At 44.0% G+C, this 3,114-nt stretch overlaps 1 long non-coding RNA gene across 1 annotated transcript; it reads right to left on the bottom strand.

The window, feature by feature from the left end:
• LOC103627854 (uncharacterized) lies at positions 1-2,514 on the bottom strand. The gene is made up of 6 exons (XR_004849763.1): positions 2,231-2,514; positions 1,763-1,924; positions 721-786; positions 521-567; positions 391-456; positions 1-308 (listed from the first exon to the last, which is right to left on the bottom strand). It is a non-coding gene; the product is annotated as an uncharacterized lncRNA (long non-coding RNA).
• Positions 2,515-3,114: the final 600 nt, after the last annotated feature.

The following is a 3,114-nucleotide window of genomic DNA, read 5'->3' as shown; positions in this document are numbered from 1 at the left end:
ACATAAAACATCTCACACATAATCACATAACAATATTTAAATCCATAGTCTCATTAATTACATCACAAAAGTCTCATCCATAGTCATAATAAGACACATCTCATCCAGTACTAATAAGAGACAATATCTCATACATAGTCATAATAAAAGTCTCAAGTATCAGAACACAATAACATGGAAGCTCACGGACGCCGATCACCATCGGGTTACAGTGAAGAGTGATGGTCGATACCTCCACTAGCGAAGAGGGTTTCGACAAAGTCTGACTCGTCTTCTCGTTCATGCGTCGGCAAGGTAGCTGGAGGGGTCTAATATACATGTACAAATGATATTTGCTGAGTTACATCATAATATAACTAACAACAAGTAAATGATGATGAATTTGCATACCTGATGTTCGGTAGGTGTAGATGGAGGTGAAGACCAAGGATAATGATGTTAGCAAACATTGTGTACCTACAAAACAAGTAAGAACACGACAGATTCAAAAAGAAAATGTACGACTTTTATATGTTTTTACCTTTGGAATAGCTATCTTCACTTCTAATGTACGGCTCCCAGAACATTCTGAAAGGGTAATGCAGTGATTCAGAAAACTCATTTAAAATGGGCACCATGAAACAACTGCATATGAATTCCAGTTAAAGATAGAATTACACACATAATTTATTATACAACATGCGTGGATAAAATGAAGGATTATCTTCATTATTATACTACCTTTGCATCGTCAGTTGAGGCGAATGTTACATAGCCAAACCCGCGAGGTCGCCTAGAAGACCGCTCCTGTTATTTTTATATGCAAGAAATATGGTCATAAATAAGCATGTCAATCAGCATATATAGCGATCAAATAGTGCAAGCAACAGATGAACATACAAAAATGGCTAATATTGCATGCCTATGTACAAAAATGAACTAGGAACCAACTGTAATTGAACAGCACAAATATTAAAAATAAAATAGTAAATTTCAAGCCAGTCAAAAAATACAAGATAAAAAATAATTAAATTACCTCTTAACCCTTCACTGTCAACATCCCAGGGGATACCGAGAACCTAGGTGCATCAATTGTGCATCCTCGTTATCCCTCGAGTGTGACATTCATATATAGAATCTTACAAAGGAAAGAAGGGTTGGTAAATTACTACAAGCTTCGTAGCCATTGCAGTACTGGCTACAGATCAATGTCAAAAACTTATTTGGATCTTTATTCCCCTATATCAAGGAAAACTCTCAGCAATCTACTGGAGGTCCCCAAGATTAACACAAATATTGCCTTGAACTTACTATGAAGAGTGCATGATTTAAATTTCTTGAACACCTTGCGTCAAGTTGGCAGCCTTCATTGGATCTAAAAGTTGGTATGGTTTGGAAAAAGAATAAAAGTGTCTCACGGCTAGATAACCAGCCAATGGCAACATAAGATTCCAATAACTGGATAAGTAGGATGTGTATCTGCGCTAGGCAGCTGGGAATATAACAAAAAAATACCAAATAGGACATCTCACAACAATAATTAAATAATATAACATAAACGCTACTGAATAGTGGTTAACTAGGTACATCATAAAAGATGGCAACAAAATCATGATGAAAAGGAAAGAACATTACAACGGCTCAGCAATATTGATTTATCAACGAAATATAGAATGCTCTGATGCAGAAACATTGGATTTCCTAGCACCCGGACCTATCTATCTAGCTAGCTCCAGTGAGGGTGAGGTAGAATTGTAGTTATCCAAAAAGTCAAGTGGGTTACCGCGATACAGTGTCATGTTCTGAAGTGCCTCCATTTTGGGCTCACGCCAAAGTCCAATTTACCTCTCAGGAGAAAGCTAAGCACATAGCTCTCACACCGAACACAATTTAGTTTCCAAAAATTATGCCACCAGGGCAAAAATCTCTATTCCATATGAGTCCCCTGTGCAAGGACAACCAACAACACGAGTCACGACAGCATTGGCATGGGGGATGAAAATGAAATTGAGACCCATAATCCCCCACCCCTGAAAATTAACCGTGCTAGTATCATAATCATGCTGTCCAAAAGGGCGGAACCAGCATAGGACATGTATATACCGGATAACTTTGTGAAAACTGGAAGTTAGCAGACAGCATGCGTGCACTCGCAACTGGGCCAGATCTGACTATAGATAATGCATTAGGGTTTGGGGTGTTCGATTCCGCGCAGCGGGAATGGATGGCCCGGAGAGGGGCAGGGGCATACCTGGTGAGCCCATGTCAGCGGAGAAGACGTGGCAACGGGTGTCAGCGCGCGCCACCGGCGAGGAGCTCACGGAGGGAGTGAGGGAGGAGAGGAGGCGCTCTCCCAATCGTCACCGCGAGGAACCAAGAGAGAGGCGAGACGGTGGAGGGGAACGAGGTCGTCTAGGACTCAGAGCCGTGCAATGCAACGGGGCGGCCGCAGCGGGCGAGGGCGGGGCCAGAGGTGGCCGCGCCGGCGGGAGCGGCGACCGGGGGCGGGCGTGGCCGGAGGTGGCCACGCCGGTGGGAGTGGCGGCCAGGGGCGGGGGCGGCCGGTGGCGAGGGAAGCCGTGACGGGCGGGACCGAGGGAGAAGAAACCGAGGGAGAGAGAGACGCGAGAGAGAGACGGGATCACGGGAGTGAGAAAGGTGAGAGAAGAGATAAGATCGAGTAGAGGTTTAAGATAAAAAATATAACTTCCTAGAGTAAAGCCGTAGGAAGTTACATAACTTCCTAGAGTTTGTACACGTACTCTAGGAAGTTAAGTAACTTCCTAGAGTCAGTCGTAGGAAGTTAGCTTTTTGTTTGACTGGTCAAAAGCTGAAATCTAACTTCCTAGAGGAGGACGTAGGAAGTTAGCTGGGCAGGTAACTTCCTAGAGCCGGCCGTAGGAAGTAAGCTTTTCGTTGGACTGGTCAAAAGCTGAAATCTAACTTCCTAGAGGAGGCCGTAGGAAGTTAGCTGCCCATGCTAACTTCCTAGAGCCGGCCGTAGGAAGTTAGCTTTTCGTTTGACCACACACGTGGATCGGCAACTAAAAGCTAACTTCCTAGAGTCGGCCGTAGGAAGTTAGATGCCAATACTAACTTCCTATGGCTGCCTCTAGGAAGTTAGCGGCTCGCTTG

The sequence above is a fragment of the Zea mays genome, chromosome 5 (assembly GCF_902167145.1).
Source record: "Zea mays cultivar B73 chromosome 5, Zm-B73-REFERENCE-NAM-5.0, whole genome shotgun sequence".
NCBI classification, from domain to species: Eukaryota; Viridiplantae; Streptophyta; class Magnoliopsida; order Poales; family Poaceae; genus Zea; species Zea mays.
Note: the sequence above shows the minus strand (reverse complement) of the source record. Positions and strands in the feature narration are given on the sequence as shown.